This window comes from Pleurodeles waltl, chromosome 3_1 (assembly GCF_031143425.1).
Source record: "Pleurodeles waltl isolate 20211129_DDA chromosome 3_1, aPleWal1.hap1.20221129, whole genome shotgun sequence".
Taxonomy (NCBI): domain Eukaryota; kingdom Metazoa; phylum Chordata; class Amphibia; order Caudata; family Salamandridae; genus Pleurodeles; species Pleurodeles waltl.
Genome location: NC_090440.1, coordinates 1,888,793,037 through 1,888,817,481, shown reverse-complemented (window position 1 = coordinate 1,888,817,481; position 24,445 = coordinate 1,888,793,037).

The window sequence follows — 24,445 nt, the reverse complement described above, 5'->3', positions numbered from 1 at the left end:
ATGGTGAAGGATGCACAGGCCTATACATGGTGCATCTAACCCGCACAGTTAGATGACAGCCATGTGTTATTAAACACAAAGGACAAGACTCAGAAAAAAAGAATCATGCTAGTTTAAGGAATAATGGTTTTAAATCAGCATTGTGTCAAGGCGGAGCCATTACTCTTTTCCATCTTAGGGCACTGTCAAAATCAGGATTTTATGTTCTAATAAATCCTTCCGCACACAGTAATGTTTTACCCTACGCTACTCTGACCTTTGGAAGATTCTGCAATGTCATTAGCTGGCCACAGCACGTCCCTTTCCTGCAGTTTAGCGTGGCTGTAAATACTGCAGAGGAATGGCCGGCTTGCTGGAGAGCGGAATATTAAAAAGGTCAGACGAATAAAATGCAGATAGTCATATTGCGCATTAACCTACCCAAAGAACGAAGGAATTGCAATGCCATCATTTTACGTCATGAAAGATAGCAAAACGCAAAAATGCCATAAAATTACTTCAACTCCGTGCCAACTTGTAAGATGTACCTTATTGACTCTAAAGGCCCTGCTCAAATAGCATTTTGCACTGGTTTAGTTTAAAATACAGGAACAAATGACCTTTGAAATTAAGATAAAAATCACTTTTGCCACTCACGCAAAATACGCAGCCTGTGAAGGGAGAAGTGTTTTAGGCCAAGAATGGCCTAAACATTTGGAACAAACTAAAAAGTACTTGTTTGTGGATATTCACAAGATTTTTGTCTACCCATATCAATCTTGAGAACTGTCAGAGATTTAGGGCCAGATGTATCATTCTTTACAATAGCGATTACCTAATTGCGGTGTTTTGCAAATGACATTTAACTAATCACTATTAGAATGTGTAAATCTCCAGGAGTTTCATACTGTGATTCGCAAGGGCTCACAAATGGACCTACCTCATTAATATTCATGAGGTAGGTTGCAATTTGCGAGCCATTGCGAATGGCTACAATCACAGGGATGGAGGCCTGCTGGGCTCAGCAGACCACCAAGTCTGTGATTGCTTTTCAATAAAGCAATCTTTTTTTTTTTTTTTAATGCAGCCCATTTTCCTTAAAGAAAAACGGGATGCGTTTGTAAATGTAAAATTTAAAGTTTTCTTTTCATTTTTTAAGAGTAGGCAGTGGTCTGTGGAACCACTGCCTGCTCTTAAAAAACATTTTCGCATGCATTCACAAAGGGGAAGGGGTTCCCTAGGGACTCCTTCCCCTTTGCGAATGGGTTACCACTAATTTGAAATTGGTGGAAAACTGCGATTGTTTTGCAACCGCATTCACGGTCACAAAACAATCATACATACCTCTGTGATTCGGTATTGGGAAGGGACGCCCTTGACACGCCCCTTCCTAATACCGAATCGGTATGTAGTTGCAAATCCAATTTGCGATTCGGTAACAAGTTACCCAATTGTAAAGTGGACTTGTTACATACATACATACCAAAATGCATTTTTGCAATCGCAAGTGGCCCGTCGGGCCATTTGCCATCGCAAAAATGTTTGATACATCTGGCCCTTACTCATATCAAGGGCAGGAGTAGTTCCTTTGGACAACTGTGAAGGAGAAGGGAACAATACCAAGGTGGAACGTGTTCAATGCATTTGCCCTAAATTTCCCCATTTTGCACTGTGTTCAATTACACCTGTGGAAATGACTTTTCATTAGCGTAAATGGAAACTCCAGCAATCCAGGAAAACGCCTGAAAACTGTTAAGGACAAGTCACAAAAACAGAAATCTACTCTACTTGGTTTTCTTTTACATTTGAAGCAAATTATACATATTTTGGAGGAGTGAGGCCATCAAAAGCCGATTGAGAAATTAAAATTAGTTCTTCTCTTTAGCAATTCCAAAGTTTAGAATGAAGCTTATCCGTATGCCTTACTGATAAAACCTAAAAGAAACTTAACACCATTATAAACTATGTTTCTGACTTTGAAAGGACTGAAATAACATTGTCCAAGTTAATAAACTATATAACTATGGAGTGGACATAAACCTTTGAAGAGAATGTGGAATGTAGAGATAAAAAATGAATTGAGAGAAGTGAAACACAGCTTTTTTCTCTATACTACAGTAAAGGCCCCATGGATAATAAACTCAAAAGAGAGTAAAGACAATCAGAAACCCATAGGCTACGGCACTTACCAGCTTAGATAACCAGCTTCGAGGGGATGTTTATTTATTTTTAGATATGGTTATTACTTTTGTATAGTGCCCAACTTCACCAGCTTGCTGTGTCACAGATGCTTCAGGGAGGGGATAAAAGGGATTATACATAAAAAGGGATTATGATCATGCACTGAGCCCAGAACTTGAATGAAGCGATAAATCACAGAATTAGAGCTGCTCATCTTGCGTACAGAGAGGTTCTTTGCAACAGGTGGTTCTTTATTACTCTGTTTCCCAATGAAGAGGCGGAAAAGAAAGCTATACATGGACGGTATACAGCCTCCACACCATAAACCATGCCCAGAAAAACTATTGAGTCCAATCTAAAACTCGAAATCAAACATATTCTTATAAACAGACATAGGCGGTCATTCCAACCTTGGTGGGCGGGGCTGGAACCGCCAATCGGCCGCCACGCGGCCAAAAGACCGCTGCCGGCATTCCAACCTTCCCGCTGGGCCGGCCGGCGCTAACCATGTTAGCGCCTGCCGGCCCAGCGGGAAGGTGGCCTGCAACACAGAAGCCAGCTCCGAATGGAGCCGGCGCTGTTGCGGGCGTGCGAAGGGTGCAGTTGCACCCGTCGCGCTTTTCACTGTCTGCTAGGCAGACAGTGAAAAGCTGCCCGGGGCCCTGTTAGGGGGCCCCTGCACTGCCCATGCCATTGGCCCCAAGACACCCGTTACCGCCAGCCTCTTCCTGGCGGTGACAACCGTCAGAAACAGGCTGGCGGTAAGGGGGTCAGAATCCCCATGGCAGCGCTGCTTACAGCGCTGCCATGGCAGATTCGCCCAGCCGGGGCAAAAACAGCGGGAAACCGACGGCCCCGGTTTTCTGACCGCAGCTTTACCGCTGCGGTCAGAATGGGCAATGAAGCACCGCCAGCCTGTTGGCGGTGCTTCAGTCATTTGCGACCCTCGCGGTCATAGACCGCCAGGGTCAGAATGACCCCCAAAATAACAAATGAGTTGCATATACCCCCACCAAATAAAGTAACTTGCATTATAATAAACACTTAAATAATGGGCAAAGCATGGAGTGTTTTTCCTCCATTTCTCTAATAGTACACATGCAAGAATAATCTCGGAGTTGAGCCTACCTCTTGCCACAGAGAAAGCAAAGATGGGGTAATCAGATGTGTCATGGATTGAACCAAGAACAAACTGTTGGTACTGGAAATGCAACCAGGGAGCAACCAGATACACAACCAAAAAGAAAAGAAAATACAGAAGAAGGAGAATGTATAAATGTCAAGCTAATACAAGCACTGCATAAGTGAACAGGGCTTGCCTATGAAAGGGCTTTTCCAATGTTCTTTAGCCTGGTTATACACCAGTGTGTCTGCGGTTCAGCATGGGTAAAAGTTAGTAGCATTGAGGACAGCAGAGTGGAGTGCCTTAGAGCGGGGGGGATGAAGAGTGGAGTAGAGTGCCATGGAGTGTAGAATAATGGTGCAGAGTGGTGTTGAGTGGAGTACGGTGTCATGGAGTGTCATAGAGTGGAGTGTCGTAGAGTAAAGTGGCAACTAGTGGTGTACAGTGGAGTAAAGTGGAGCAGTGTGTCATAGAGTAGAGTGACGTTGCATACACTGGAGTAAAATGCCATAGAGGGAGGTATGTAGAGAACAGTAGAGTGTCAGAGAGTGGAGTGGGGGCAGAGAAGAGTGTCATAGAGGAGCATAGAGTGGAGTACAGTGTCGTAGAGTGGAGTGGCACAGAGTGGAATGTTATAGAGTGAAGTGGCTTAGAGTGATGTGGCGTAGAGTGAAATGGCATAACATAGAGTGGAGTAAAGAGTCATAAAGTGGGATGCATTTAGTGGATTAGTGTGGCATAGAGTGGAGTGATGTATGGTGACCTAGAATGGAGTAAAGTGTCACAGAGTGGAGGGGCATTGAGTATAGGGGCTTAGAGTAGAGTGACAGATTGTCATGGTGTGGAGTGGCATAGAATGGCATAAATGGGAGAGGTGTAGAGTAAAGTAGTGGAGTACAGTTTCACAGAGTGGAGTGGCATAGAGGGTGTAGAATGGAATGCAGTGCTGTAAAATGGAGTGTTGTAGAGTACAGTGTTGTAAAGTGGAGTGTTATAACGGGGAGTGACATTGACAAGTGTAGTGTGAAGGGTGATAAAGTGGAGTGTTGTAGAGTGGAGTGACACACAGTGTAGTAGAGTGAAGTGGCATAGAGTGGGATACAGTGGAGGGGTGTAGAGTGGAGTAAGGTGGCGTGGAGTAGAGTGAAATGTTGTAGAGTGGAGCATCATAGAATGGCGTAGAGTGGAGTAAAGTGGTCTGGAGTGGCATGAGAGTAAAGTGGAGTAGAGTGTTGTAGAGTGGAGAAGAGTAACATAAAGTGGAGTAGAGTGTCATAGACTGGATTGGCATAGAGTGTTGTAGAGTGTAGTGGCACAGAGTGGCATACAGTGAGTGAGGTAGACTGACATAGAGAGTTACAAAGTGTACTGGCATAGAATGGTGTAGCGTGGAGTGGAGCATTGTAGAGTGAAGTGTTCTAGAGTGGTTGGGAACAAAGTGAAGGGGCGTAGAGTGGAGTGGCATACAGTGGAGTGGTGTAAAGTGGAATGTCACAGAGGGGAGTGTCGTAGAGTGGAGTTTTGTTAAATGCAGTGTCAGAGTGGAGTAGCTTTGAGTGGTGTAAAGCGGTATGGAGTGGGTTGGAGAGCAGTGGTGGCTGGTGTTCAAGGGCTAAGGGGCTGCACCCCTAGCCTTTTCTGGCGTCTCTAGGGAAGCATACATTTAATTACATGATGAAAGTAAAACATTTTCTGCACAACATTTTCGGAGTGAAAGTTGTGCACTTTGAAAAGCCCCACTGCGCCTGCGTCAGTATGTGGCTGAAAGCTGCACAGTAGGGCTGACAGGGCTCAAAGCCCTTACGTTTTCTCAGAACGCAGTGACGTCCCTGGCTTATCTCCTCCTCCACCAGAAGCCCTGATTGTGAACAGCCTGGAGCGTTTTTTTTTCAGCCCGGGTTTCTGTAAACTTCATGTCACTCCGATATTATTCTCCACCCTTTCCTATTTACTCAAATGGTGGGGTGTAATCAGAAGGGTCTACGTTCCAGAGGTCACATTTTATTAAAAGAATGTGGCATTGCGCAAAGAAAATCCCCAGTCTGTGGCAGAGAAATGGAATAAATACAATAAATAACTACATCCAAGGCTCTCTGGGAGACAGGAGTGTGACCTGAAGGCCTCAAGTCATAAATATGCCAAAGACAACCCTGCACACAAGTAAGTTGGAGGTCTATCTTTTTTTACAGACAATAAGAAAATAATCTGTTCTCTCAGCTCTCCTCTCCTTTCACTGCCTCTGTAGGTGATTTCGTCTCTCAAAGGCAGTAATGGTTCCAGTAATTTATCATGGCTAGTTATGGTTTTATTTCTTCTGCAGAATAATGACGTGATATGTCATATTAAACATGTAATCTGCAGCTCAAATAAACGTGTACCTTTTATCGCTGAAACTGCTGGATACTGGATGGGTGAGGCAATGTGTGTTTGTTTGAATGTGTTTGCAGAGCATGACAGAGTGGCTGAGAAAATGTGGGTGTCTGTGTATAAGAGTTGTGTGAATGGCAGTGGATGACAATGTGGATGAGTAAATGGGTAGGTGACCAAAGGCAGTGGGTGACTAGGTGAATGGAAATACGTGGGTAGTGAGGCTCTCTCACAAGGTGCAATTCCGTCTTGTATTTATGCCCCACCACTGCTTTCAGTCACCAGCCACCACTGTTAGAGAGAACTACATAGAGTATAGAAGAGTGTTATAGAGTGCAGTGGTGTAAAGTGGAGTAGACTGTTGTAGAGTGGCATAAAGTGGAGTAGAATGTCAGAGTAGAGTGTCAAAGAGTGTCGGGTCATTAAATGGAGGAGATTTTAGTGGCATACACTGGAGTGTCATAGAGAAGATTGGAGTGTTGTAAAGTGAAGTGGCAGTCCATAGTGTTGAGGGTGATAGAGTGGAGGGTCACAGAATGGAGTGGTATAGAGTGGACGGGTATAGAGTGAGTAAAGTGTCATACAGTAAAATAGAGTGGAGTGGCATAGAATGGAGAGACGTGGAGTGCCATACACTGGAGTAAAGTGTCATAGAGAGGATTAGTGCAGAGTGGTGTAGAGTGGTGTAGAGTGGAGTAAAGTGGACTTGCGTAGTTTGGAGTGTCATAGAGTGGAGCAGCTCAGAGGTGGAGTAGAGTGTCGCAGAGTGGAGTGCTGTAAAGTGGAGTATGCATGGTGTGGTAGTGCACTGCCATTAAAGAGAACACATTTTCAAATGAAAGGACCATTACATTTGCACAAATAGTTTACTGATAACATTTTACAGCACAAAACAATAATGTGTGGAAATGGCATCACTTAGTGCATTGATGTGTTTACACCACTCTTCAGAATTACAAAAAATGTGCGTCATTTTGGCTTTCCTAATTCTGATATACTATGAAATATTTGCACAGTTAATTTACAGACTTTTAAGTGTTGTTGTGGGCTTTAAAAAAAAACATTATTTTCCCAGTCCCAGTATCCAGAAAGATTGTTGCATAAATCCTCCACGCTGAAGTCAACAAAAGAAAACACAAAGCTCCCTCCAAAGACAGAGCCTGACATTTGACCTCTGCCTTTGAATGCTCAGCAAATGTGATAAGATAGGAACAAAATTTAAAGGCCTGTTTACATAAACCAAGCACTCGTGGAAAAATATAGGAGCAGTGGTAAACAGGCTATGCTCCATGGGAGGGACAAACACATGCTGGACAGCCTAAAACCAATAAAGCCAGCCAATAGAAAGCAAGCAAATGTAGGTTACAAACCACAAAGCCAATGCTATGCAATGGGTGGAAACATTCCTAGGGAAGCTTTTGGAATGTCCCCTAGAAGTCTTTTTGCAACCAGACAGGTATGCTGTCTGGTAGGCTTCGACCTTAAATAGGACAGGAAGAGGAATATCTGGCGACTGAAAAGGGATATAGGGCAGAGATTGAAGGATGGTGAGAAGGGATGTATGAGTCTACAACATTTGAAAGAAACTGATCACATATTTGTAAACACAAGGAAATATAAGCATGCAAAAGAGAATAAAATTATTATTCGAGTCATATCAATATAATATAGTAGTAGGGAACATGTTGAATATCACAAAGGAATTAAAGTAGGTAAATGTATTTAATAAGAAAAACAATGAAAAAGCCACATCGACCCTGCCAGCTGCTCGTATGTGGATGCAAGGCTAACTAAAGAGACTAAAAAGTAACAGTAGGTGATGAAGTGTTGAGCCATGTGACACCCTATGGTTTTTTAAACTTTTTTTAGCTAATTGTTTGTCTTGAAGTTGAGATGCTTTGTATTTGCGCATTTTGTTTGATTTATGACACGTCTTCAAATATATAAAAATGTTGTTATAACAATGTGTTAAAAGTTAAACACAATGAATGTAACACAAGCATCATATCAAAAACATTGTTTGAAAAACATTTCAATAGAATATCAGGCTTACAGGCATTGTCAAGCTTGTAGATGAGAGAAACATCAGCGTAACGACATGTTTTTTACAAAAATGGTTGGTGCAGATACTGTTCACTCCATAGTGAGTGACTAGTACAAAAATAACTATGCTATGCTCGTCGTAGTATTGCCAGTTGCTTTCACTACACCTCAAATAATTAAAATAAGTTTAACGATTTGTCACAATGTATAAATTATTATTTTTCATCAAATGCCAATTACAGAGTCAACGAGTTGGGGTTCGTCACTCTGGGATTACAAGTGACTGCTCAGTGCGAGATTCTGAGCCAGGGAAATACTAAGCTCATTCAAAGCACTGAAGAGGAATGACCTTCAGCTCCTAATAGTAGATAATGGAGCCATGATCATGACAGCACCTCGGCAGAACAAACATACAGAAACCCATCTTAGGAGCATAATGACTGGAAGATATAGGGCATGCTCCTGGCTTTTATCAATCTGGAAATTTACCCATTGTCACTGTGTGGTCTTCAAACACTTGGTGCAAGACTCTGTAAATGACTGCTTACAGATAAGGTCATAGACTGTATCTGTCCCCTCTGCCTGACTGGGGCGACTGCTAGAGGAGACAAGACATCCAGCACCACAGGTCAGCTACACAGTAATATATAGTTTCAATATCTCTTCAGAAATAATGCATTCCCCCCGGCTAGGTATGTGGGTGCACCTCCATTGCAAATGAAGAATACTTGGTGGCAGTGCCAGTGTAACAAACGAAAAACTGCTAAAATTAATTTCTGAATCAATGTATGATGCTGGCGATAGCTTAACCCCTCATTCTAGTCAATAGGTTTTCACTGACTGCGCACTGTAGACAGAAACCAGACATATGTCAATCAGTCTTGATCTTGCTCCAATGTGAACAATCTAGCCAGAACTGCAAGGCCACGTGCCCTCTAGACGTCTGTTTTAGCAACCCCAGTCAGGCTTTGGTAAATGATGCCTCATCGGTGAGACCCGAGTCCTGCGGCACAGTGAGCGAGAGTTCTTATGAATGGAGATACCCAAAATCTCAGTCACTAGAAAATTATTCAAGGCTACGTTGCAGTTCATTGATTTTTCCAACTCTGTCTTGGTTTTGCTTAAATGGGAAAAGCAATTGGAAAAGGACAGCCAGTTCTGCCAGGAACCCCCATGCCAACACAACTAACCCCAGGCTGGTTTGAACCTACTTAGGACTTGTCTGTGAGGTATACCTTGAGTTCTGTGGCACAGAGAAGTCAAAACCGACACCTGGGCATAGCCTTCGCACATATGGCATCTACAAGCATTCCTGCCATCACCCTACTATAGTAGTAGATACCCTAAGTGTGGCAGGTATGCCAAGATATCAGTCCCTTCATATTGGAGCAGGACCAAGACATCTGCATACTGTAAACATCTTTCCAGTGTGGAATAGTGGGCAAAAGACACTGGACTGGACTGTGGCCCTTGTTATCACCACTGGCTGAGATTATTTCAGATATTCTTTCCATCATCTTGTATGTGGCAACTTTCTGTATAGCAGCACCTTGGAAGATGTCAAACTATTTTCAAACTCTGTATGTGTCCAGGGCCAACTACTCCTTCCACTGAGCCTGTGGCAAAATAATAGTTCGTACTGTCTACTGAGTTCGGCCAGACAGACGTCAATCATTCCTTCCTTTAAAGCCCAAAATAAAGTCACCTTACAAATATTGTGACGCATCCTCCACAGGATCCTTGTCACGTGTCTGCACCACCTGACACCCATCCGCGTGCACTTCACTTGTCCTTTCATTTGATCTTTTCAGAGCCTTCCAGGACCTTTCAGGGCATGTAACAAACTCACTCTTCTGGCATTCACCAGATGACGTACAGAGGAAGGTCGAGAATTCTCACCAGTCGGGGCATTCACTTGATCAATATTCCACGCTGAAAACATGAGAATCACTGCTCTGTGTACCTCTGAAATCCTAAGTATGTTTGCTAAAACCTGTTTTATTTGCCACGGCTCCAACGGTACAATGATTTAATAAATATTGTACATAAATCCCATCTATAAATTCCATTACAGTATCATGCAGAGCGTTGTTTTGGACAGCATCCTAGGAAGATAGATTTCCTGCAATGAACTGAGTGTAATCGGTCGTTGTGTTCACGGAGGCAGAATGCATTTCACTTTTACAAACAGTTTAACGTCATGTTCAACTAATTTGTGTGCAGTAATTATTTTCTCTGAATTCTACAGCCTCTGTTTTGTTAAGATTTCACATCAACTTACACCTAATTGAGGCGTGATTTCAGTTTTGCAAACCCTACACTGCATGCAGCCGAGGAAAAGCAGAGGCATCGAAATTCCCACTAGAAGGAGACATGTCTGGAAGGGTCAGGCGCTGTAAATTTGTCTTAGCACAAAACGCTGCACCTAGGCGAGAGTTCGAATCCTCGCCCAATGAGCTGCGCCTGGCTGTGATATAAAGTATCTGCATTAAGTCGTGTAAATTGTTTGTCTTCTGACCCACACTCAGGCAATATAGGATGGGGTGAAGTTAAGAGCCAGGAGGTGATGATAAAAGCCTCTCTGAAATGTGAATATGAAACAATTACAGTTTTTGTAGTTTCTGCTCAAGTTGCCAGGCTTGACAACTCTTCTGCATTCTTCCTCCTTCGTGAGGTGTAACGGTGCAGCAGTAGAGGGTATAGAATGAATAAATAAAACAATGGTGCATTGCTATTGGTATTGTCCCCCATACCAATTCTTGTTCTGTACATGTCGATATACGGATGGCTGGACCTTCTCTGATTACTTCCATTTTTGGTGTACTGACACGCAACATCCCACTACCCGTGTAGCTAAGGTGGTTAGTCCTTATTCCACTTATAAATTTATGTGCGTATCTCTCACATACCCTTACCTATCAAGCATTTAGGGCCTGTATCCCATAACATACTCAGTGGTTATAGTGCACACGTGCCATGCAGGAGAGCAACATTGTATGAGCTTTTATTAGTTTTCAACACTTTGTACCTGACAGAGGTAAGGATAATCGTGCAGTGGGTGTGATAGTCGTATGTGGCATCACTTATGGAAAAAAAACATACATCTTAGTTGGTCAGTAGGGCAGGGTGTACATGGGCAGGTCTTCTGGACTATCTTCCTTTAAGCTTCAGACCTAAGTCATGGTGATTCTTATATTTATAGCACCCTTTTCATTGTCAGAATGTTACGTGATGGACTCAGCAGTCCCAAAACTTAGCCCCGTAGAATTACTTTGCATGAAATGTTTGAGCCTAACACGTATCACGAGACCACTGAGAACAGAACAGCAGTAATAAGCAGTGTCAGATTTAGAGCAAAAAGGTCTGAGTAAAAACCCTTGCTCTGAAAAGTCTCCATATATTTCAGCTTAGACACACATGCCCTGATTTAGGTTTGCAGATTTCCCGCATGCACTAAATACTAAATCAGGGCCACAGACAGCAGTTAGAGGTGGAGTGCCCAAATGCAATATAACAATAATTTTCTGGTTTTTCTGGATGTCAGGCCCTAAGGGTGATGGGGGAGCCGCAGTAGGTTTCATACACAGTATCAGCAGGAAGAACAATTAACTGCTAAGCAACTGCTGCTGTACCTCTAGACTTAAGTCAACTCAGGGGTCCAGCTTACTACAGCCATTGTCCATGGTCCATGGTCATTACTGCTTTCGGAGTATTATCGGGGTCTTCATCAATGGGGACACTTATGGCAAGAAAGAGAGTTTGTACTTGAAATGTGAAGAACATATTTCAGCAGTGTGATAGCGAGTCTGTATTATGCAATACTTCAACAACTGTATTGAATGTTCTCCAGAAAAGGGCACACCGTCAGCAGTACAGACCAGTTATGTCCATCTACAAAGTAGCATAAAAAGTTGAATTGGACATTGAGCATAGTGGACATATCTCTGATGGTTCTTCACAAATTGTCTTGATAAGATGAACCTGGTAACATCTCCAAGACTTTGCTAGCGCGCCTGGTCCTTAGTAAATAAACTTACAAGGGGACGTGTATAGGTCGATGAACATTTTGGATCGCATGGAATATCCTAATCATATAGTGATCACTAGCATAAAAAATTAGCATAACCAACCATTAATTTTACTGACAAAATCAAAAACCATCTATTCATGAATAACCGCAACTCGGTAAAGACTTAAACAATTTTATTTCCCTATTGGTTACAATACTAAACCATTGAGTTAGACCAAACTTTACTCAATCAGCACAGAATTAATTCATTAATGAACATCAATAACATCAGCTAATCAAAACTTAAGAAATCATATGCTCGAATGTTTTAACATAAGCCAGTAAATGAATACGCAACATCAATAGCAGAGTTCAGCAATTAGTTTGTCAGTCTATTGCCACTGTCAACGTCACCCCTAGGAAAGCCTACCTAACCAAGATTAGCATTAGCATGTGGTGCTTCATGCAAAACAATTTAGGAAAACATGAATTTGGAAAACATCTTTCTAAGTGAAAATCTATATAAAACAGCGCAGTTGGTACCTAGAAGAAAAGGCACAAGTTAGTCAGTCACATTTTCATAGCTACCTATTCACAGTATAGATCAGCAATAGAGTCAGTCTTCGTCTTCAAGTCATCAATCGATCAGCTACGCATCAGGCTCTCAAGAGTAGGAGCCCAATGACAGAATCTCGAACAGCGTCTCCTGACATCATCAACCTCTCTCTTGGCATTTGCCTAAATTCTCTCATATCCGAAATTTTAGCCCCTTGTCATGACTTTTTATTAGGGTCTCCTAGTCCAGCCCCTTAATTCCCAATTGGTCGGTCGGTCGGTCAGTCAGCAGATATGACTTTAACCTATAGTATTTGTTTACCAAATCTATAAATTTTAATATTAGTCCTTTCACAAGATGTGGATTGGTCCACTATACGATGGCCTCATCATCTGGCTCTTCAGGTATCGAAATTGTTGCATGTTCCCCTTCAGTCAGTGCCTCCATTGTTCAAGTCCTGGGAAAGTACATTTAGCCTACTCTACACATAATTGTATCAAATTGTCTTCATCATCTCCTGTCCGCCGGTACATTGCAGAAAATTCTAGCTAAGCAACTTTAACATCAGGTGGATCAAGGACGAGTCATACATCCAGCTTCTTGCAACACATTTAATATTTCAGCTCTCTGTGTGCGAGGCCTAGGAAGACTAGGCCATCATTTCAGCTAAGTTAGCACTACAAGTTAATGTAAAACATAGGTTATACATTTCAGTATGGCATATTACTACATTATTCTCTTACATTTTTCCATTATTTCACACAGTTCCAGTTTTATTAGTACAATCTCGTATAAGTGGCTGACAAGCCCCGAGGGCACATTTTCAAACATGCACATTATTTTCTCTACAATTAATTTCTCTGTAAACTTTTCATTATTCAAAATACATATAAACATCATTAATAATTTTCTAATAAGCATATCTGCTTCAACAACTTCTACAAGATAAAATGTCTGCTAAGGATACTTGCAGGGGAATGTTCTGAGCAAATTCCCCATTAATTTCAACCCTTCTAACAATATTCCCACCTTAGGAAAACATCCTCCCCTCAACGGTTCACTTACCCAATTCCGTTTCTCACTTTGGACTCTGCTTCATTTTCAAGTGTCAAATCCAGCTCTCCTCTTGATCACTATCCCCTTTAAATATGAAGTTAGCTTCCTTGATCCTTTCCACACTTACTGACACTCTTAATTCCTCAATGACATCTGCTACTTTCCCATCTAAGTGGACTAAAGCCCCCTATATGGTCCCCTTTTTGGAAAAAATCTTCAACAGACCCTAATATTTCATTTAAGTATCATCTAAACTCTTTACTGCTATCCCCAATTAAGTTTCTAGAGAAACATATCAGTACTCATTTCTCTGCCTTCATGGAAACCTGTTCTGTTCTAGACCAACACAATTGTGTTTCCGTCACCATTACAGCACAGAAACGACCCTATCCTTTGTAAAGAATGATCTGTGCATGACTCTAAACAAAGGCGGGAGTGCTGCTTTGATATTATTCAATTTGTCTGCTGCCTTTGATATGGTGATATGCTTGCATCACACCTTCGGCAAATCGGTATACAGGGGCATGCTATAAACTGACTGTCCTTCCTGTCTGATCGCTCACAGGAGGTCAACATTCCTCCTGATCACTGTCAATAAAAAAGGACTTTCCTGTGGGGTTCTTCAGGATTCATCCCCCAAACCCACACTCTTCAATGTTTATGTGATTTCCTGCCCCGCCTTGCCCACTTAATCAAATCCTTCGTTCTTCATTGTACATCCTGTATGGACAACACTCAAATTCTTAGACTGGACATTGATGCACATTGCTTTGCTGTCAACTTCATATCGTGCCCCTCTTCAGTTGCCAGCTAGGTTTCAAAGAAATTAGGACAAAACTAAAGTTTTATTATTTGGATGACCACCTACTGTGTAGCACTAACCATACACCTCCTTTTAAGGCTTTTTCTAAGGTAATCTTAGGGTTCTTTTCGATCCCTTTTTAACTTTCACCCATCATATGTCTCACACAGCAGCAAACTGTTTCTTCTACAACAGCCTTCTACAAAAATCTTGCCTTTATTGTTAATCAAAAAAACAGTGGTTCAGGTATTCATTCTATTCCGTCTGGAATACAGGAATTCCCTCTTTCTCAACCTGCCTCAGAATCAAATTTCTGAACTATGATTAGTTCAAAATGATGTAGCTCGTCTTACCACGACAAGCTTCTACCTACTGCTGCACACTTCATTGGTACTCATAGCAAAGTGAGCACTCTTCAAGCCTCTACATCTTTGTCACTACACCTTTTACGACTCAGGTCCTAAATACCTTCAAGGTAAAATCTCTGTTGCCTCTGATTTGGTTTTAGAGCATAACACCCCAACGGATAATTGATTTACAAAACCATTTCATATCGCTGACCTGTGATAGATGGGTGAAATGGGCTCCCGGCTGCACATTCCCCTGGTGGGTGGGGGGGGCAAGGTGTTGAGACTACCTTCTAGGCAAAGTGGTCACACCACTGCAGGTCAGCTCATGGTCTGATGTGCTGGCAATGATAAAGAGGCAAGAACAGAACAGTGGCGAGACCCAGGTGATTGACAGGTGACTCAAAGCTGCCACTAGACATATTTGCATGAAGTTAACCATTGGTGAGCAGACTACATTGGAGGGCTCAACATGGAAGGGAGTGAGGAGAAACACTTGGGAGCTGAGCTTTGATGCATACTTCAGAAGGTCTGGTGGAAAAAAATGATCCGTATTTTGAGGACATCTTTTTGAGATCTTGTGGAGAGTTGGAGCTAGCACTTCACAACTAGTGGTAAGGTTTGGTGACTTTGAGAGAACTTTACTTGAGGAACCTGTGACACAACATTGGAGAGTGCCCTCTCGATGAGACAACAGCAACACAGTGGTAGCATGTGTGGAGTGAAACCACAACAGGGATCAAGATGCTCTGCATTTATCTGGAGTGCATCCAAACAGGAAAGCTACAAGAGAAGGACAATCAAACTCACACTATCTTGGAGAACGTTAGAGAATTTGAAGGGACCTCCTGGAGAACGTTAGAGAATTTGAAGGGAACCTCATAGACCCTTGCAAAACAACCAACACACAAGAAAGAGCACTCTAAATGAGAAATCACTGGGGTGCCATCTTCAGTACAGTGGTAAGAGCACAGTGGTGTCAAGGCCACTTTGGCGAGTTGTGCGTTTAAGTAGGCTAAGGTCATGGTGCTGTTTACTTGAATAAGCAATTGATCGCAGTGATATTTTAAGAAGAAAACAAATCAGGGTATTTCCCCTCATGGGTTAGCCTGGTTTACCAAATTTAACTCACTTACATGACAACGCTACCAACACCCACTCTTTTTTCACCCAGTCATTCCTCGCATGTATGTTTTTTTTACCTACAATCAAATTGTTGGACACCTGTGTGACTTGAGCATAGGGTCACAGACACCTCCCTCAATGAGTGAGTAAGGGCTTACGCATCCCGTTAATCATCACCAGTCAAGGTGGACACAATCACAGAACTAAGACATGAGTACAACTTCATAATATGTAGTATGTTTCCTTTGAGCTGTCTATGTTAGATCCGACTCAATGTTCTGGTGTTATTAATATAATACAAAGTATTATCGAATAAACATAAAGTACAAAAAAGATAGAAGTCAGAGTATTTAGTAGAACAAAGCCTGCTGATTTTAGAACAACGAAATCCATGGCCCTTTAACAGGGTGTTTCTAATCTCAGCAATAATATCACTTTGAGCAATATTATAGATGGGAAAAACTATTCTAGAAGCTTAATCAAAGGCAAACAGTTTGGGGTTATCTCTAATGAGCAAAGGGGATGAGGTTAGATGTCTGGCTCATGGTTAACAGCTTGTGTCTCAAATTTTCCAAGAAAGCTGACTTTTGGGCAGCTCCAGCAGACTATTAGAAGAAGAGCAAAACGTTCTAGAGCAGTGGTTCCCAACCTTTTGACAGCTGTGGACCCCTACTTTATCATTACTGGAACCCGGGGACCCCCACTGAATCTTTATTGGAATCCGGGGACCCCCTAATGAGTCATTACTTAAACCTGGGGACCTAATCTGTTAATATTATTTATTTTTCTAAGCAGTCGCGAACCCCCAGGGGTCCCCGGACCACAGGTTGGGAACCACTGTTCTAGAGTGTTCATAAATAGTAAACATCGTCTGCAAAAAGACAGGGCCTGAATTGTTGAATCTGTGCTAGGTGCACAGCATTTTAAACAGATGAATGCAAATAGGCTACTGAAAATGACACGCTCACTCCGAGATCAGGTCAGAATAGGTATCTTCTTTAATAATAAGTTCTGATCTTACAGCCTCTACTCCCGTCCGCCCACACCGGTTCCTCCTCTGATCCCCTGCAACCTTCAAACACTGCATAACATTCTACATTCCAATTGCACGCGATCACCGCACTGTCGCATGGGGATGCACGAGGCGGGTGATCGCGTGTATATACATACCCAACACATCTCCTCCCTCATAACAACACAAAAAATAACAATAACAAAATTGCATAAATCGTTTACATGTCTTAACATACTTGGTAAACGTAAATGACCAAACTATACTTATAATACTCAACCATACTAATTTCAGTACAGTTACATCAGAGCATAGTCATTGAATTTCTTAGGTGGTTTAACATTTCTAGTAGATCTTCTACAATGATTTGCAGGAGGGTCCCAATTTCCGGAAGAACACAAGCCATCGACGTGTTTACTGGAACACTCGTTAGTTTTATTCACAGATCTAGACAAGGATAATTTGCTTTTGTTCCACCATTTACCATCCTCCAACTTAACGGCACTGTTTCCTGCTTGAATTATCTTCCCGCAGTCACTAAATTTGGATTGGCCCTTTGCCATGAGCCTCAGAAGTTTTACCCTTACTAGACCCCCTACCTTCCAATCAATCTTACAGATGTGACCCCCTTTATTTGAATCAACAGCAAGATTAGTATCCACCTTAGTTATGTATTTCTGTTGCGCAGCTAAACGTTTCTCCATAACACCTTCAACTTTATGCCATGGCACACTAAAACGACCCATCCATTCTCTAGTTAACTTTGTGGATGGAATGCAGCCGCGTAGCAGGACAAAGGGCGAAACTTGAGTGTCTGCGTTGTTCATGGTACGCACCGCCCACAACAATTTTGATAACTCCGATTTACAGTGAAGACCACTAGACTTGGATAACTGAATACTATCCTTGAGTACCCTGTTAAATCTTTCCACAAGACCATTGCTCTGAGGATGGTACGACGACGTTTTAGTATGTCTAATGCCCAAAAACTTCATAAACTTTTCAAATTGTGCCGATGTAAACTGAGATCCATTATCAGTCAAGATCTCATCCGGAATACCTTCCCTAGCAAAAATGCTTTCCAACCACTGGATCACATTGTTAGAGTCGGGAACTTTAACAAATTTTACTTCTGGCCATCTGCTGTAATAATCAATAAGCACCAAACGATAATCTTGAGACCCATAAGACAAGCTCACTGGACCTATGATATCTATTGCAAGCTTACTCCAGGGTTTATCTGGAACCCTGACGGCTTCTATTGGGCTTGGCACAGTAACTTGAGACTTGTCACTAACGGCACAATACATGCAATCCCTCACAAAATGCTCTATACATTTATCAACACCAGGCCACCAACATCCTTCTCTGACCCTTTTCTTCATAGCTCGCATTCCAATGTGGCCTTCGTGCGCTAAACCCCAAACTCTCATTTTCATATTATCTGGTACTACTATCTGCTTAGACCTAAATAGCAATCCATTGATTACTGATAACTCATCAAAAACATGTTTGTACTTGTTTTTTTTAATTCATCATTCGAGGTCCACAAAGACCACCCCGTGGTGACAGCATGCATGACTGATTTCAGATCCTGATCGGTCTCACATGCCTCCCTCCATTCCTGTTCATCCAGCGCACCATCCGAGAGCTCAGTAACTGAACACACCACAACGTCATTATCGTCGTCTTTGAAACCAATCTCTGTTGACATTTCTACAGAAGAATCAGAGCCAGACAATCTAGATAAACAGTCTGCCAAAATATTTTTTTTTCCTGGTTCATATTCTAACTTAAAATTGTGCTCACGCAATTTGTATTGCCACTTGGCTATCCTTGGAGTGGCTTTCTCAGCACCCTTGGCAGTGAAAAGTTAAACTAGAGGCTTGTGATCCATCCTAACAGTAAATCTAGAACCCCAGACAAACTGTTTAAAATAACTGATGCCCCAACAACATGCCAGAGCCTCACGTTCGATCACAGAATACGTTGCTTCTGCACCCTTCAAACTTCTAGACGCAAATGCAACGACTTCGTCCTTACCATCTCTCCTTTGCAACAACACAGCCCCCAACCCTTTCTGGCTGGCATCTGTCATTATAATAGAGTGATCCCGGGTGTCAAAGGGTTTTAAAGGAATCGCTTGGGCTATCTCTTGTTTCACACTCTCAAATTCGCGCTTGCAATTACTATCCCATAAAAATTTAACATTCTTCTTCAATAGATTCCTTAAGTTGTAAGTCTTTTCTGAGCAATTTGGTACAAATTTGGCATAAAACTCTATCAGCCCCATGAAAGACCTCAGTTGGTCCTTATTTTCTGGACACACAAAATCCTGAATGGCCTTAACCAAACTTACTTTAGGTTTGATACCTTCAGCTGTTAATTCGAAACCTAAGTAGTTCACAGTAGACACACCAAATCGGCACTTAGCAGAACTAAGAGTTACACCCTTCAGTTTCAGTATATCTAACACGCGACTCAATCTCTCATCATGCTCAAACATGTCTTTACCATAAACTAAGATATCATCCTGAAATGCCTTCACTCCGTTCAACTCCTTAAACATGCTCTCCACTGTTCTTTGAAATACGGCTGACGCAGACGCCAACCCAAAAGGCATACGCTTGAACTGAAATAAACCAAAAGGTGTGATAAAAGCTGTGTAATGTCTGGAGCTAGGATGTAGACTAATTTGATGGTAAGCAGAAGTCATGTCGAGTAAGGAAAATACTTTACCATCTTTAATAGAAGATAGCATTTCCGAGATGTTGGGTAGAGGGTATTGATCTACCCAAATTTGGTCATTGAGATCCCGCAAGTCCACACACATTTGCAACGATCCATTTGCCTTGCGGGCTAAAACTACAGGTGCGACCCAATTCGAGGACTCTATAGGTTCAATTATGTCTAGAGTGCACAATTTGTCCACCTTGTGTACTTTTGGTTGTGCATCCTTATTGATCTTAATCTTGTGGGCAAAACCCTTGAATAGACCCACATTACTATTAAATATTTCTGGATAACGTGATTCCCATTTATCACACCTAATTGAAGACACTTGCAAATATTCATTTCTCATTACAACTTGTTCAGGATTATTTGGATCTAACACCAGCTTTTATTTACCCTGATCACACCATCCTAGAAGGCATGTGTCATCCTTGGCTACATAAATTGTGGCAGGCGTAATACTATCCTTAAGGTGGAGTACTGCTTGAAATTTACCAACCACATCAATTGACTTCACTCCATTTCCAATGGGATGGATTAGTGAAGGTTTTAAGGTGAACCCTCGGGCACTGAACAGGTCATTCCACATGGTCTCGCTCAAAAGTGTGGAAGGAGAACCTGAATCAGCCATCATGTGAACCTGAACACCATCTATCTCCACCAAGCAAAATGGTCTTCTCACACCAGAACCCCTTACCTCACCAATCAGGGGTTCCTTGTCACACACCATGAATATTTCCCCTTCCTTGCTACTGGAGGAAGAGTAATTATTTGTAATGACACTATTAACCTTGTGGTTAAGTTTGTCAGAACCGTTGGACATGCTGGATTTACATACTCTCGCAAAATGTCCTTTATTGTAACATTTGGCACACATCTTATACAAGGCTGGACAAAATTTAGCATTACCTAAGTGAGTAGTACTACCACACCTATAACACTCTAAAGGTTTCGATACATTTTTCCCAGTCTTGCTTCCTGTAGATAGCGGTGCACTGCCACCCTTGATGTTCCTGTTTTTGTATTTAGACTTAACTACTAACACCTCCGAACGCAGCGAATGGTTTCTGCTGTCAGAGATTGACATTTGTTCCATGAATGACACAGTGCTTTCAATTCTGGTGGCAATCTCTAAGGCTTTCTGTAAAGTTAAATTGGGGGTGGATAACAATGCTTCCTGTATTTTCTTATTATTAGTTTTTTCCTACAAGTTGGTCTTTTATCATTTCTTCGTCAAATTCTTTGTAATCACAAGAAACAGCTAAAAGTCTTAATGCCCCTACATAACTGGACGCAGATTCACCTTCAGATTGGACCCTTTTGTAAAATGTATGTCTTTCCAAGGTGACATTCCTGCATTTCTTAAACCTCAAATCAAGCGAGATGAACGCGGTTTGGTACTCATCTTCTGCACCGTTGCCTTCTCCATCAATTGCTAATACAGGTACTTTAGGAATATACTTTAAAATGTTACGTCCTTCACTACCTAAACAATGTTATAAAATTGCAAATTTCCTTTTGTGGGTAAAGGTTTCACCCTCCAAGGCGTCCAAGTATGCCTCAAATGCCTCTTTCCACTGCATAGTGGTAATCAATCACAATTAATAAAAAATAAAAGAAATATGACTAAAGAAGAAATGCGCAAGTATTAGTGAAGTTGAATGAATGCTAAAAATGAAAGAAAATAAAAGGAGTGCGTGTCACCAAAACACACTAATTATTTATCCCCAAAAATGCCGATTACATTCAACTGCAGACTGTGAAATGGCTGCTCCATTAATAAACAAGATGTTTAAATTGCTCCGTGACACGCAAACAGAAGATTGAGTCCAAAGTGGAGCGCAGCACAGAAGGAAAGTACTCTCAAAATGGTTGCTGAATGTCTCCACAGCACGGTTAACCAACCGTGGGTTGGATGGGGTGTGCGTGTCACTGTGACACGCAAGCTGAATAAGCAGTGCAATATGCTCCTAAGATGGCAGCCGAAGTGTCCATACGATGTGGATGCTGCGGTCTAGATTCCAGGAAAACGTACTCCCAGTGCGTCCGGGACATTTATGTAAGCAGAGCAACTCTGGACAATCCCGACGTGCAGAGATTGTAGCGATGATGACGGAGCCGTCAGTTGAAGCAACAGTGGGGCAGGATGCACCGGTACACTCGACCGACACTGTGCACAGAGGAATTTCTGTACACAGAAGAAGAGGCTGTGGCTGGAAAACCCTCATCGCCACTGAAAAGGACACGCTCACTCCGAGATCAGGTCAGAATAGGTATCTTCTTTAATAAGAAGTTCTGATCTTACAGCCTCTACTCCCGTCCGCCCACACCGGTTCCTCCTCCGATCCCCTGCAACCTTCAAACACCGCATAACATTCGACATTCCAATTGCACGCGATCACCGCACGGTCGCACGGCGATGCGGGTGATCGCGTGTATATACATACCCAACAGCTACCCACGTTAAAAATAAATGGAACGAAAACGGTATTTAAAACAGTCTGTTTACAAATTCCAATCAAGGTAATCAGGGAAAGACAGCAAAACATAGCAGGTTCTATAAGGGGGCTTCCTTAAACATTGGTGCCATGGACCAGAGCCCACTTTGCCCATGCCTTAAAGTGCACCTGACAGAAAGAAGGGAGCCAATTTCCTTCAATATGAAGAGGTAAAAGAAACAGGTTCCAGAATGTTTATTGATTGGTGGAGATGTTGTTGGAGGGGGAGGGTGGGGACTGGAGAAATAGATAGGTCAAAAGGAAAACCTGGATTCTGAACTCCAAACAATGGTGAAGCAGGAATAAACTCGCTCAGAAGACAACCACCTGTTAAATTAAACAGAAGAAAATCTCCAATAACAAAGATATATTTGTTGTTGGAGTTCAGCCTAAAAGAATTCTTATTAAGTCAGTCTACTGAAAATTGTACCTGGCAGTATAATGTTTGGCATCTAATCTATGATAAATTGGGTGTTGCCTGTGTATGTATACATTGGTCTATAAGAACAGGTAGAGCATCAACCATGCTGCAGAGCAATGGAGAACTGAAATCAACAAGAGCCCCTAGTTATGATTTAGAGTCATGTATAATCAAGCATGATGTTCGTAAGTGGTGATCCCTGTTGTGTGGCGTTGTAGTGCTTTCCCAAAAGGTCAGCTTTTAGTTCTTTTATGAATTTTGGAAGGGTAGGGGCAGTGCTGATATTGATTTGGATGCTGTTCCAGATTAGGGGGGAATAAATGAAGAAGACTTGTCTTCTGGTCTTCCCTTTTTTACTAGTTATTTTTCCAGTTTGGCAATGACCTAGTTTCTGATGTGGCGGTGGCCACTTGTGGTCGTTAACATCTCTGCCTGGTGATGTACATAATGGCAAAAAACAGATGAGGGAAGCTTCTGCAGTAACAGAGAAGTAATACTGCAGAGCTGAGAGAAGAGCCTGAGGTATTCCACAGGTGAGCAAATGAAAATAAGACTAGTAGTTGTACAAAGGTAAAGCTTCATGGCGGCCTGACCTAAAGGACTTTAGCTGCATTAAAGCCAAGTTAATGACATCTAAATTGTGTGGATAGGAGGTTAGAGAGGGTTGAAACACAATGCTCAAAGGCCACCTATATATATATATATATATATATATATATATATATATATATATATATATATATATATACACACACACACACACACACACATATATACATATATATATATACAATCTTTTCAGCAACCAGTGATGAGAAGGTGCATTTGTGAAGCAATCCGTGGTTTCCTCATAGGATACTGTTAGACTTTTTCATCCTTGGTGTGGTCTCCCTTAACCTTTTGCCTCTGTTCCCCAGGTTGTTGATGTGTGCTGGACTCTGCTTTTGCTGTTTTTGTTACTCTGGGCACTTTACCACTGCTAACCAGTGCTAAAAAGTGCAAGTGTTCCTTTACAAAATGTGTATGTAATTGGTTTATCCATGATTGGCATATTTGATTTATTAGTAAGTCCCTAGTACAATGCACTAGAGGTGCCCAGGGCCTGTAAATCAAATGCTATTAGTGGGTCTGCAGCACTGGTTGTGCCACCCACATACGTAGCTCTTTAAATATGTCTCAGACTTGCCACTGCATTGTCTGTGTGTGCAGTTTTAACTGTAAATTCGACTTGGCAAGTGTACCCACTTTCCAGGCCTAACCCTTTCCTTTTCTTACATGTCAGACACCCCTAAGGTAGGCCCTAGATGCCCAAAGGGCAGGGTGCAGTGTATGGTTAAGGTAGGACATATAGGCCCTCATTCTGACCCTGGCGGTCTTTGACCGCCAGGGCGGAGGACCGCGGGAGCACCGCCGACAAGCCGGCGGTGCTCCAATGGGGATTCCGACCGCGGCGGTAAAGCCGCGGTCGGACCGGCACCACTGGCGGGGTCCCGCCAGTGTACCGCGGCCCCATTGAATCCTCCGCGGCGGCGCAGCTTGCTGCACCGCCGCGGGGATTCCGACCCCCCCTACCGCCATCCAGATCCCGGCGGTCGGACCGCCGAGATCCGGATGGCGGTAGGGGGGGTCGCGGGGCCCCTGGGGGCCCCTGCAGTGCCCATGCCACTGGCATGGGCATTGCAGGGGCCCCCGTAAGAGGGCCCCTAAATGTATTTCACTGTCTGCTGCGCAGACAGTGAAATACGCGACGGGTGCAACTGCACCCGTCGCACAGCTTCCACTCCGCCGGCTCGATTCCGAGCCGGCTTCATCGTGGAAGCCTCTTTCCCGCTGGGCTGGCTGGCGGTCTGAAGGAGACCGCCCGCCAGCCCAGCGGGAAAGTCAGAATTACCGCCGCGGTCTTTCGACCGCGGAACGGTAACCTGACGGCGGGACTTTGGCGGGCGGCCTCCGCCGCCCGCCAAGGTCAGAATGAGGGCCATAGTAATGTGTTTTATATGTCCTGACAGTGAAATATTGCTAAATTTGTTTTTCACTGTTGCAAGGCCTGTCCCTCTCATAGGTTAATATGGGGGCTACCTTTAAATCTGATAAAAGTGTAGATTCCCTTTGGGAGCGGATAGTCATTTGGAGTTTGGGGTCTCTGAGCTCACAATTTTAAAATACGTCTTTTAGTAAAGTTGATTTTAAGAT